The following is a 13,800-nucleotide window of genomic DNA, read 5'->3' on the forward strand; positions in this document are numbered from 1 at the left end:
ATATTATCAGGCCCCAGCTTATAATCAAATTGTGTTTTAAACTGCTGTCATATCTGTTTTGAGTAATTAATGATACATGTTCTCAATGCCAACACTCTTATAAAGAATTGTTAAATTTATAGTCTAGCTTAGAAAAGCTTTTTTAACCCACAAAGTAAAAAACATAAAGATGAATGTAACCAGAGTTGGGCTGAGGGTTCCGTTTTTCATGCCCTGAAAATAGATAGCGATCCAACTGTCTTTATAGAAAGAGGGGGAAAAAAATGTGTATACCCTGCATTATTCCCTACTCAGACTTCATCTCATGTTTTCTGTGAATAGAAAGTAAGCATCCAGGACAAGCCAGTTTCAGAAAATGGGAAGAGGTGGAAAGGGAGGTTGCAATGGACAAAAAGGAATAGCAGCTAATATAAGAAAGGCCCTGGAACAAATTTCTTGTTCCTGATTTTAAGCAGCACTGGGGTTTCCAAAAGTTAGAACTAGGGGCATTTTCAGGCTCTAGATGGAAACTACTCCACTGCTAGATCCAAGATGTGGTCAGGAATAAATGAAAATGCTTAGAGCAAGCAAGAAAGTCACCCAACTATGAAAAGACATTAGAGTGGCCCATTAAGACAGGAAGGAAAGTCCTGAGCCAGGAACCTGCCAAGAACATGAGAGATTCCAGGTAACAGTTTAAAGCAACACACCAAACAGAATGTAGGCTTTGGAAATAAACTGATCTGGATTTGAATCCTCTGCCTTTAACTAGCCCTGTGAGCATGAGAATCTTACTTAACTGCTCTAAATCTCAGTTCTTATTTATAAAATTAGAATAAAATACTCATCTGTATTAGTTTTATACCGGTTTTATAACAAACTACTACAAACTGGGGGGCTTAAAACAATACAAACTTATTATCTTACATTTCTGGGGGTAAGAAATTCAAAACTGGTCTCAACAGGCTAAAAGCAAGATGTCAGCAGGATTGCGTTCCTTCTGGAGGCTTTAAGAGAAAATCTGTTTCCTTGCCTTTTTCAGCTTTTAGAGGCCAACCCACATTCCTTGGCTCATGACTCCATTCCTCTATCTTTAAAGCCAGCAACAACCAGCCAAATCCTCCTCATTCTACCATTTCTCTGTTTTTCTCTCTCTTCCGCATCCCTTTTCCACTTTTAAGGACTCTTAAGGTTACATTAGGCCAACCAGATAATCCAGAATAATCTCCCTATCTTAAAGTCAGCTGATTAGCAATCTTAATTCCTTCAGCAATTTTAATTTTCCCTTTGCCATATAACCCGACATATTTATAGGTTATAGGAATTAGGACATAGACATTTTTGGGGAACCATTATTCTGCTTCCACACCATTGCATAAAGTAGTTGTGACAATCACATGCAATAATGTAAAGTGACTGGTATGTAATTGCTTTCCCAGCCTCCCTAGGCTTATTCCCCATTTATCATCAAAGTTTTCCCTCTAATAAATCTCTTGTATGTGCATGGCATCTGCTTCTTGGATGATCTGATTAAACCAACTGCATCAACTCTAATAGAGCATCCATATTGTCAAGAATCACAATGTTAGAGAGATAAAAAATCTTCTACTTCATCACTTTGTATTACAAGACCAGAATGAAGGTAGCTTGCCCACGATCTACGGTAAGTAGGCAGTATAGCTAATGCAAAAATAGCAGTGGTACCCTAATGGTTATTTTATGCTGCCTGTGAGATTCTGAGGCAGGAGGCAAGCTCTTTTACTGATATAGGAATTAGGGTTCCAATATGCAATTTCCAGAAGTAAATAAGAAGGTTCGAATAGTAAGGACTCTCAACACAGTGGAGGAAAAGTGTCCTCTCATGGAAGAGGATGGTTAGGAAGTTATGACTACTTAGTGGTAAAATTTGCTATGAAAGCTCCAGTAGGAATTGCAGAACCAGCATTAACCATCATGCTTATCTGTTCATAAGTGTGGAATTGCTTGTGCTATACCCTAAGGTATAAGGAAAATCTTTTCAAGGAAACATTTCTAAGGGAAATGTGAGAAGAAAACATATTCAGAACTCTACCTAGGAATTCAGGCTTCTGGGAACACCCAACGCTATTCATACCCCAGACAAGAGTCCTTCTACATCTCCAAGAACATAGATTCTTTCTCATTTACTTCCTCTAACAACACTTTATTTTTTCCATTTTCCGAGAAATGGTGGTAAAAGAAGGGATGTACACACCATGGAAATAACATCAAACAACAGTTTTAAGGAGGGAATGCCTAAAACAGATCAAATTTATAAAAGGGTGCCACTGTTAAATATGTGAATATTAAGCACTATGTCTATTTTAATCATATATTCAATGTTTAATATATATCTATGACAGTGTTATTACTAGTAACTCACTACCATTGTAGTACACTTATTGTTTTTACCCAAATAATAGAGTCCTTTCTCCTCAATTTGTATAAGTCTGGAAGAAATTGTAAGTGATGGAACTTCCTATGTAATCAGCAACTGTAAGAACATGTAGATCCAAGACTGATGTATTTACCTTGTATCTGAATCTCAGGCTTTGCAGCAGTGGAGGTTTGGGGGTAGGATAATATCAATGTCTCATTTCTGCCCATGTGGTCAGCCACCATTAGTAGCTTTCACAGAAAAGTGAATATATGAAAATCAATGTGAGCTTCTCTTTCAAATAGGCCGTTTTCATCTTTTCAAGCCAAGGCACTGCATTTTTTCTTTGATGAATGTTTCATAAGTCTCTATTTTCTCTCCTGCACTTCTATTAGAAATGAATAAGATTTAGAATTCATGACTGGCTGGGATATGTCCTGAAAACTAGTTTCACTACCTCAGATTATAAACTATACATGTCTCATGTTTGTGGAGCAAAAGCAAAATGTCTTCATCATCTTCTAAAATTACTATGCAGGTAAATTACTCCTTTGACATATACCAAAAGATTATCTTTTTACCTTCTGGCAAAGATAAAATGCCTTAACTTTTCTTTTGCCTTACAAAGACTTAACTCTACAACACGTGCCCCCATCTTTGAATCTGAAGACAACATTCCAACTAAGCACGCTCTAAAATCAAAGGGTCTCACATTTTCCTTCTCTCTCTTGAAATACTGTACATCAGCTTTCATTTTCATGACTCTCTTTACCTAACTTCACATTTTTGCCATGTATCATAAATGTTTTCTCTGTCTCTGCAAACATTTTCATAATTGCCTAATCTTGCCTCAAAAATAAGACTAAAGTAGATGAGTGTTCTTGGAAGGCTAATGATGCAATTAGTTCTCCTTCATATCAATATTCGTTAAGTAAGTATTTAACACTTGTTTATATACTTAACACTGCCTAGGAGAAGGGTAAAGAATGAAGACTACTTTCTCACAGTTTTGTTTTTATCTCACTGGTGAGTTAGAAGTAAATTTGAGCGTTAACTTCTGGACATAGGGCACTGGTTGGACCTGAACTCAAGTGAATTGATGTTATTCCCAGGACATAGTACATGGAAGGGAAACACACACACACACACACACACACACACACACACACACACACACAGTAGTGCAAGTGACTAATACTGGTAATATGTCAGGTGTGTAAATGATAGCACATTGTTTAAATTTGCCCAAGAGATTTTTGATAGTTGATAACTTTCCTTTTCTATCTGTCTAACTCAAAAAAGGACTCAATGTAATTAATAGAAATCACTTGAGAGGTTTTCAAGACATATAGATTATTATTGCAAAGGGAAACAACATAAATAAGGTAGATTACTTACTTTTTCATTTTTATTACTTATCTTTCTAGGATAGTAATGTGTTTTAAGATTTCTTTTATTTATTTTTGCTGCTGAGGGTCTTGAGACTTCTTTTGGCATCTTTTTTGATTACAGGGGGTAGAAAAAAGCTTTTCTAAAAAATACATAAAAGGCCATTTATTTTTTCAACACAAATTTCATTATGGAGGTAATATTAATCATAGTGGAAGACACCAATCAAGAAGTAGCACAGGAAAAATAAAAATATATTGTGTCCAGGTTAGAAGATCTTTGAGAAAAGACAACTCAAAATCTCCCAATACTATACATTAAATTACTAAGGTAATAATGTTCTATCATGTGAATATCCATTCCTATTGTACTTCATATGATTTGTGAGTTGGTGGAGTGTGAAGCTGGCATTGAAAGCAAGATCAGTAAGCAATTTAGATGAAACACGCTGAATTTACAGAATTTACACCACTTGGATACTAAAAATTGTCAGGCATTCCATCTCACTAAAAGTTATTGTAGAAAGAGGCAAGTTCTTCCTAAAACAGCAATTCTCAAGCTATGGTCTAGGAACAAGCACTTTTCTGAACATTTGGCTTGGCAGAATAGAATGAAAATACTACAGAGGGAAATATCCCAAGAGGATGTTACAAGAACATTGATATATTAGATAATTTCTCTTTTTCAGTGAGTCTTCAAAGTAAGACATTTGGAGAACCACTGATGATAAAAATTATATTCCAAGACCTTAGAAAGAGTCTCCAAGTATCTGCCTTATGTTCCTATCAATAATGCTCCTCAAACCTACCATTCCTTACCTACTTATCATGTAGTCTACAAACAATGGTAAGGTAAAGAAAAATGGAAATTGTCAATGTGGTACACGATCTACATTTTTCAATTTAACATTTAGTTATATGGCCACAGTTAAGATAGCCTCACTATTTGCAGTTTTCTGAATCACCAAAAATGAATAAATACAGAAGCAAAAAAAGTTTACACAGAATGATTACAAAAGGGGCACTGAAGATCACTTCAAATTTCAAAAGAGGAAAAAAATCATTAAACAATTTGTTTCTCATTCTTTATTCTTCACTGAACTCTATTTAGTGCAAGTCTTGCCTAGTCAGTAAACCTCTAGGCAATATGTTATGAATTTAATATTCATATCACTGGATATTCTGTCTTAAAACATCATACATATTCCTTTAAAACATCCAGCAACACAAGCAACATGACAAGTTAGGTGATGGCTAGTCATAGAAAAAGAAGCTCTAGCTAACCTTTCATTATTTTCTCATATAAGAAATATGAGTTCGCAGAAAAAGAAGCCTAGGTGGCACACTGAGGCCAGCCATGTCATCGACCAGCCTTCAAAAACAATTGATCCTGTTTATAATCCCACAGCTTTGCAAAGAATAAAGCAATAACTGCATAACTTTCTTGCAATTAAGAGAAGTTCAAAACAGTCCAGATTCAAGGTACCACATCCTTATATGAGCAACTACAAAGAGCAGTGGGGTCAGTACTAGCTCTATAACAGATTTGGTATTGGATCAAATATACCCAGGCTATTTTGACCACTGCTACTGCTTGACCCTGTGATGGATATATTCTTCTGGGACCTGGCATCCACCGCCACCCTCTTCCATCCCTTATCGCAGGAACTGCAAACTAAAAACTACACTTCCCCAAATACTAGTCAATAAGAGTATGCTATATGCAAACAGGATCAGCCAATGAAATGCATTCTTGAGAGATTCAGAAAGCAAGAAGAGAAATAGAGGCCACCTTCTCACTGTTTTGGTACTAGCAAGGAAAGTTGGTGGGTCATGCTTTCAGCAGCCAGATGTCTCATCATGTTTCTAGTCACCTGTTTTGTGGATGTGAAAGGAAGCTGTTGTAACATAGTGCTAGTAACAGCTTCCTGACTTCTAGATCTCAGTTTCATGATATCTATAGCACAGAGGTAGCCCCTCTGGCTTCCAGTGCTCTAGCCACTCCAGCAGATATTGTAACCACACAATTTTCTGAGTTCTCTTGATTCCTAATAAAAGTGCCTACAATGGTTGCTACTTCCTGTACTGAATCCTGATTGACAGATGCTTTCTCTAGCTCTACTTTTTCAATAGGAGGTACTATAAATCAGTATTAGTGCTCAATATTCAGGTAATTAATATCCTCAGTTAATTATCACGCACTCCCCAAACCTTTTACATTAAACACACTCAAACTGATCTAAATTCATAAGTATTTTTTCATATTATTCAAAGGCATGTCATTAAACCAAAATGAAAGGAGAATGACACCACAAATTTGCATACTTCCTGTCTTTAAGACAAGGTAAAAGGAAGCAGAAATTTTATTCTGTTATACAAAATCTCAGGGTAAGATTTTAATTGGCTCAGCTTCAATCAGGCTTCTGATATGCATCCCTGGACCAATATATTGTGGCTGGAATGAACCTCATACAACAAAAAAGAAGGCCGCTAGAAACCAGCTCTACAGCAATGGGTGGAGGGAAGGAATGATGCTCTGAGAAGGCAAGGTGGTCCGATATTCTAATAGATTTTCACTATATCTGTATTCAAATCCTAGCTCTCCTGATTACCAGCTGTTGGTCTAGGGCTTTTTATATAATATCACTAACACACAGTTTACTTTTCTATCAGAAAAAGATCATTTTAAAACTTATTCATGTCATAGGATTTTTGTGAGGATTACATTAACACAACCAAAGAAATCAGAACAGTATCCAATATATCATAAGCACTCAATAAATATTAGGGGTTTTTGTATGTTTTTATCATTGTCATGATGCTTCATCTAACTGGGAGCATTGACTATCAAGTTGCTTGGCAAAAGAAACCAAAATTTACCCTTGATTGAATTTGCTTCAAGTCTAGACCATGAACCTGGAAGCCAGCTAAGAAAACTGACTACACAAACCTATATCAGGTTATAAGCTCATCACTTTTCTAAATGAACTTAAATGATACAAAGTTAAAAGGAATCCAATGATTATAGTCATGTCCTCTAAAGAAGAGGGCAATGCACATTCATTTCAAGATATGTGTTCAGTTTAATTCAATACATAAAAGATCTGGTTTTCCTGGAACTTGCTACAAACCAGCATGTGTAATTAGCAATGAAGTTTACTTAGTTGCTTTATCTGAAATTATCTAATAATTCCAGGGGTCAGAAAACTTTTTTTTTTAATCTATAATCAATAATCTTCATCTATGTCATTGAACATTCATTCCTGAATATGGTACAAATGTCAGCGATTAATCATTTACTTATTTATTTTTAATTAAAATTGTTGGGGTGACATTGGTTAATAAAATCATATAGGTTTCAAGTGTACAATTCAATAACACATCACATGTATATTTCATTGTCATGTGTTCGCCACCCAAAGTTATATTTCCTTCCAACACCATATATTTGAAACCCTTTACCCTATCTACCTCCCCACTCCCAGAAAACTTTTCCTGTAAAAAACAGGAGGGTAAATATGTTAGGCTTTGTGGGCCCTACCATCTCTCTTATAAATACTCAACTCTGCATTGAAACACAGAAAGAACCATAGACAATGCATTTTTAAACTAAGCATGGCTCTTGTGCTTACAAAACAAAACAATCTAGATTGGACCCACAGGCTATATAGATTGACAATCCCTGGTCTATATATAAAAATACATGTGTTGGGGACAGAGGTTCCAAGGAGCTATAGTAGTGAGTAGTGGTTCAAGTTTCAAAGGAGTCACATTTCTAGAAATTTGTTCATATCACCTAGTATGTATATTTATTCTCATAAGTCTATTTATAATAACCTCTCAAACTTTAGTGTCTTAAAGAGCTGTAGCAATATATCACTAATTGCTGATATCGTAATTTTTTCTACTACAAGCATTTCAAGTAATAAATTTTTCTCTAATCCTTTTTAAAAATATAAATAAATAAAATAATACTAAATGTGGCTTATAAATCTTGAAAATGTATCAAATTTTGTTACTCATACTTTGACTCTGCCCAGGTTTGAACACATCTCCAATGAAAATGTCATTGTAAACAGTGACTTTTGAAGGCTTCACCAGTCCTGTCCTCCCTCCCAAAATCCTTCAGCCCCTGTTCATGCTCCTCACTTATGCTTCTATGATGCTTCTATGATTCCATAGGTGTATCTCTGAAATGATCTTCCTCTAGTCCCCTTCAGTTCATCTTCCATATCTCCAACAGATGAATCTTTCTAAAATACAGTATTGTGTATGCCACTTCACTGCTCAAAATCCTTCTAGGGCTTTCAGTTACCTCTAATAAAACATGAAGACTTGATCTTGTCATTAAAACCATTCTATAATATGGCTCCAACTGATTTTCCCATTTCATATCTCTCTTCTCTTCCATAGAAATCATCTCAGAAACTGATCTGCTCAGTCTTGCACTTGTATATTTATTTCTTTATTCTTTCCCTCATGTTTCCCTACTAGAGAAGGCTTTCCGCCCCCATCCTCTTCCCTAAGTTCTAAGTCCAGAGAGCAAAAAAATTAACTCCCAAATGAAAAGTTCTTTGATCCCTCTATCAGTAATTTTTTCTCCTGTGACTCTGAAAATAAAAGTTATTGTTTATGTCACTTTTACAGCCCCTATCATATACTATTTATTCATGCAATTTGTATTGTTGTGGTTGCTGCTTCTGCTGCTACTGCTGTTGTATTGAAGCAGCAGACAGTGTGTTTCTTGAAAGTAGGGCTGAATCTTAGACTTCTTTGAAATGTCCAGCAGACCTTTTAGGGTACTTTGTATATACACTAATGACAGAGTTCATTGAAGCTAAAGGACAGGAAGACATCTGGGTAGACCTTTTTGCAGTAAGTGTCTTTAGCAAACTGTGGCCTTTTAAAAGAAAAGGGTTTGAAATGATTCTGTGAAGAAAAGGAAGGGTGCTTTGTCCCCAAGAAAGAACTCCGGGGAATGGTTATGCAAGATACGCAAAACTCTGAACTTTTGTTTCTCTTTTACTTAAAGCTCTCTATGTAAATCATTTCCATCATCTCTATCAAAAATTCAAAAAAAAAAAAAAGAAAGAAAAAGAAAAAAGTGCAGATTGTTCAGGATTCTTCCTTCTTAGAAGCTTGGAGAGGGGACTTTGATGGAGACAAAATGTAATAAGTGCCTAAAGGATTTTTAATGTCTTGTAAATGCAACTGTCTGTGTTTTTGCTGTCTCTCAGAACCATAAGTAGGTAATTGGAAGTTAGACTTGGCTTCTGTTGGGTGCCGTAGAACATTTAGTTTCAAACTAGAAAGATCCAATGTCATTTTGCATCATTTTAAATAATAATGCCTTATGCATGTGGTGTCATTATAAACAGTAACTTTTGATATTTTAAAAGGGCTGCATTCTATTTAGAAAAGGATCCTTTTCACATAGAATTTAACTTTTGTAAAGCAGCTATATTACTCTCATTCTCCAGCCTAAAAAGATAACCACTTTTCAGCTTTAATAACTCAACACACAAGAGTGCCAGCTATAATACTCTCATGCAATAGAATGATGGTTTCAAAGCTGTCCTCCCTCAGTATTTCACAGTAAGAGTTCACATTCTAGATCACGGATGAGGAAAGAAAAGTAAAGGAGGGGGAAAGAATGAGACTACAACCAAGTTGTTCTAATAAAGTTTCTATCCTAAAACATAACTATCAGCTCAGGCTCTGCTTAATTTATACATCAATTTATGATTCCTGATGTTAAAATGGAAAAATCTAAAACAAACAAATAAATAAATAAATGTTTTAAGTAAATAGCACATTTTAGAATGGCTCTGTAGCCTCAGGGAAACATTTACAATAAAACAATAAAACTATTGTACACTCTTGCTCCCAGTTTTGGTTATAACTCACATGGTGGTCATTCTCAGGGGAAAGAACTAATGCCTATCAGGAAAATAAACAACAGGTAAATAAAACACATAGGAGACTATGGAATTTTCTTTTTATTTGCAGAAGGTGAAAAACAACCTCTCTATTGTGCATACACAAAAATTAATAATAACCACATGAAAATCAAGCATTTAGTTATTTTTTTTTTTTTGCCACATCAAAAGGCTCTGCCATTTACCCTGTCAACTGAGAACAACTCCTTTCCTCCCAAAGTTATAGTTTTGCTTCAATTCAATATTATTTTCACCTGTATAGTCTTGTCTCTATAGATTTTCTGCAGGTTTGTTGTCTACCTGTCAGGTTACTTTTCACATTATCATTTTAGTTTGCACCTAAAGTCTTGGATATGCTTCCAAAGAAGAATCACGACTTATTTTGAAGTTAATTGCACTCAATTATCAAATGTTCCTTGGATCAAAAGACATACTAATATGCACCACAATTTGTTTCTGCCAAAATACATTTTCTATTCTCATCAGTGTTATGCTGTTTTTTCTAATTATATGAGATGCCTTATTAATGTATTTCATAGAAGAAATATGCCCAAATTCTTTTCCAAAATGTAAGCAATTTAAATATGCTCAAAGTTGTGCCATAGAATAATGAAACAGAGTTAGAAAACAGTACAACAAAAGTTTTTTTGTGAAATTAACCCAGCAATAGCTTTATATATTCAGTCAACTAATCAAATATAATGGTACAGTATAAATATTATAGCATAACCAATTGTTTTCTCCTCTTACTATTTAATTATGATTGTTCCATTTGGAAAAGTTTTGGTGCTGCCATTGCTTTTAGGATAATCAGTTATGCAAAGTCAAAAACTAGGATATATTTTTCTCACTAGAAAGAATTTCAAATTTGGCAGTACATTCACACATGAACAAAGCCAAGAAGATGGCAAGAGTAAAATATGAGTTTATCTATCTCCAAACAGGACAAAATTTACTTAAGAGGAAATGAGGGTGGAGAAATATCACAAACTTTGAGATATAAATCAGTGTTTGAAATCTAAATATTGTCTGTCGGTAGCCAGCACATGCACATAAAATTGTTTCTGAAGTATAACAAGTAGTTCTTGTCTCCTTAGATTGTTATCACTTTCCTAGTGGTATCTTAGGATAACTTAAATATCTGACTTTAATCTACAAGTACTTTAAATGATCTTAGTTATATTACAGTGAAAATCTACAGTAAAAGATAATAGTCAATGGGTGCTCCCTAATTTTCAATGTGAAATGATAAGGGAAGTAGACAGGAAAGCAAAAGCCATACTGAACAAAAAGAAAAATGCTGAACTGAAGCCAAATCTCACAGCAACAAGATTTCACATTTAAAAATTTCAGAGGGAAAAGTTACCATAATTGTAAACAGTCTGCAGCCTGACCATGCCTACTTCAGCTTTTTGACTACACATTATTCTCCTGATCAACCAAACACCAACAGACTTTAACATCTTCTTCCCATACCCAACAACTGTACTACATATGATATATCATGATATCAGCCCTGTACACATTTGAATGATCTTAATCCTTCACAATTTTCCCTACTTTTTGACTTTGTTCTCAGATTTTCATACTGTTTGAATATCGCTTTTTGAAATTCCTTTGTTACATATTTCCCACGCATCTTTTCCCACAGCCCTTACACCTAAAATAACCATCTGATTCCCATTTAGTGAACTTTCTAAACAATCTTTTTAACATTTTATGGAACACGTTTTTAAAAACATGGGCTCTGTGGTTGATTCTTTTGGTTGTACTATGCATGACCATGTGACAGTAAATTTTTAACCTTTCTGGGCCATAATTTGTTCTAAATTGAGTACCTACCTCATAAAAATATTTTGAAAATCAAATGAGTTAACACATGTAGAACCCACATTAATACACGCAAAAGTACATGTAAAATTGACACAGATTAGGTATTCAATAAATGTTAGAACTATAAAATCCCAACTTTATTAATGGAGCAGGAGATGCAATTTTTAAAATTAAAGAATTTTTTTAAATACTTGCATCACCATGATAGACATGTGACCACATATATTGAGCCAAAGAAAATTAGGATATAAGTCTAAAAGAAACTAAACAAATTTTATGTCATGCTCTGCCCTCCCATAGTGCAGACTTGTGGCTGGGTGGTAGCTACTCAGGCTCTTTTGCTTTCCCCTTCTACTGGTTAGAGATAGATAATGCAGAGGCCACGTAATGGAATAAGCTATCTTTATTCCTAGATCTATGAATCACCAGATGGAGGAAAGCTGCCCAACAACCAGAAATGTACACATTAGATTGTCAGATAACAAGGAAAAAAACATCTAGTGTGAACCCCTATGTTAGGTAGCTAGTCAGACATGAGTGACAGGGGGAACAAAGGAATAGGGGCCCAGCCTAGACACCCCAATGATAGTAGAATTCTAGACTTGCATGTGCCCACTAGGCAGAGTTATACAGCAGCCAGGTGTCAATCAAAATGACCTCACTTGCTAATTGCCTAGGAATGCCTTTGGAACCACCCCATCAAGGCCCAAATACAAGGCAGACATTTCCACTTCTGGTCCTTTTTGCCCTTCTGGGCTCCCTTTTTGCCCCTTTTTGCTCTTCTGGGTTTTCTCTCTTTTTGATGGTCTTTTGTGGTCTTTTTGCCCTTTCATGGCCATTTTGTCCTCTTTGTGTTGTAACAGCGCTGGGATCATGTGCTTCTTGGGGTACTTTCTCTTTATCCATGTGCCTCCTTGGGGCATTCTTTGTCTTTCTAAAATATACTTTTAATAAAACTATTAGATCTCAATGACCTATGATTCTCCACTACCATTATCTGAGAAAGAACTGAGGAAAAATGCTAACTACACATCTGTGCTGTAGTTATCCCTCTCCCTCCCCCTACCATTGCAGTGACACTGAACTCCAGACCCAAAGGTGACACTAAGACAAAGAAATTTTTTCTGGTTACTTAACTTAAACCTTTAAAAAGCACTGCATCTAAAAAATGCAGGAGAATAAAAGTTACTGAAAGAAGGTATATAATACTATTAATTATATCCTAAAATCATTCTGATTTCCTGATTTTCTCCTTACTTTCAAGTTTTTCTACATACTAACATCCCTCAGAAATATGTAAAATAAAATAATAGAGAATCAAGGATTTCTCATGAAAGACCTAATAGTCTCCCTAAAGTTCAAATCAATTGAATCCTTTTTGAAGCTGCTATGTTCACTCCTCTGAGAAATATACACGTTTAAAATATGTTTTTTAAATCAACTGTTTCAAAGTGACTCCAGTCTTTCAGGTAAATACATAATTTAGTTGATTTTTAAAAGGCACAAAGCACATTATGTACCTGATAGATCACTGTGTGTCTAGACACACAGCCTGCTTTAAATAATGGTTTCCTTATCCAAAAGACTAGAATTTGTGTTATATGGCAAGCTTGCTACTATCACACACACATACACTGCATAATCATCTGGTCCTTCCCAGGAGCACTATTCAGTAGGCTGGTAACATAGCAAACCAAACATCTGTTACTTTAAAACAGGATTTTTCAACCCCAGCACTATTGACATTTTGGGCCACATAATTCCTTGTTGTGGGGAGCTGTTTTTACATTGCAAGATGTTTTTAGCATCCCTGGCCTCTGCCCACTAGATATCAATCGCATACCTCCCCCTCCTCCCACTACAGTGAAACAACCAAATATGTGTCTAAATATTGCTAAATGTTCGCTGGAGAGCAAATTGCCCCAGTTAAAAACCACTGCACAAGCAAAAATCTTTCATTCCTCTTGGAAGATAAGAACATAATAAGAGTGTACTAAGTTCACATAGTGAGCATCCATTATGAAGCTAAATCTAAATTTCAATGGTTTAAATTTCTGCTGAAGCAATAGTGCTAGATCGTAGTTTATAGTTTTAATGCTATGAATTCAGTAATTCCTTCCCAATCATAAATTTCTCTTTTACAAATTCTATTGCATGAAAATTTAATTCTGTTAAGATGTCAGCTCTCCCCAAAATGATCTATATATTGAATGATTCCAATCAAAATCCCAGCATATTTTATAGAAATCAACAAGATGGTTTTAAA

At 35.2% G+C, this 13,800-nt stretch overlaps 1 protein-coding gene across 1 annotated transcript in view; it reads right to left on the reverse strand.

The window, feature by feature from the left end:
• The window catches only part of CTNNA3 (catenin alpha 3), a 1,416,183-nt gene that overhangs the window by 1,229,774 nt on the left and 172,609 nt on the right, over positions 1-13,800 (reverse strand). The window lies entirely within an intron of this gene.

This window comes from Pteropus medius, unplaced genomic scaffold (genome assembly GCF_902729225.1).
Source record: "Pteropus medius unplaced genomic scaffold, Ma_sr-lr_union100, whole genome shotgun sequence".
Lineage (NCBI taxonomy): Eukaryota > Metazoa > Chordata > Mammalia > Chiroptera > Pteropodidae > Pteropus > Pteropus medius.